This window comes from Colobus angolensis, unplaced genomic scaffold (assembly GCF_000951035.1).
Source record: "Colobus angolensis palliatus isolate OR3802 unplaced genomic scaffold, Cang.pa_1.0 Scaffold546, whole genome shotgun sequence".
Classification (NCBI taxonomy): domain Eukaryota; kingdom Metazoa; phylum Chordata; class Mammalia; order Primates; family Cercopithecidae; genus Colobus; species Colobus angolensis.
Genome location: NW_012118999.1, coordinates 726,449 through 727,096, shown reverse-complemented (window position 1 = coordinate 727,096; position 648 = coordinate 726,449).

The window sequence follows — 648 nt, the reverse complement described above, 5'->3', positions numbered from 1 at the left end:
CTTTAGGGCTCCAGACTTGCCCACTCCACTCCCAAATTTCAGGAAATAAAGTTCCACCCATGTACCCAGCACTCTGGCCTGGGACTATGTTCTGTGCCACTACATTCGTGGCACCCTTACCACTAGGGGAAACACAAGATTGCTCCTTCCTACACTGCCTGGGGAAGGGGAACTCAGGGGTAAACTGGCCAATGCACTTGGCCTACAAAATGTGTGTGTGTGTGTGTGTGTCCAGTGAAAGTCAGGTTGTTGTTGGCTTTTATTATCTCATTTCAAAGAATCCTTGCTGCTTCACATTTCACTCTCATCCTGGTACTGATGCCATCACAGATGTTTGAGGAAGAACATGGTTCATCTACATGCAAGTTATTACTTACCTGTCTTCCTCATTAGATTAGCCTTCTTAGGGTAGGATGGTCTTCTCTCTCTCTCCCTCTCTCTCTCTCTCTCTCTCTCTGACTCATGGGCTGAGCATTATGCCTGGAGTACAGCAACTTCTTAGTAAATGACAACTGCTATGTCACCAGGAAGGCACTGACTTCCAGGATATTCATCCTTCACTCCTGCTTGGAAAATCCTTTGCTGCTGGTAGCCACTTACCACTTGATTCATACCCAAACACAAAGGGAAAATAAATTCTGATGTGAT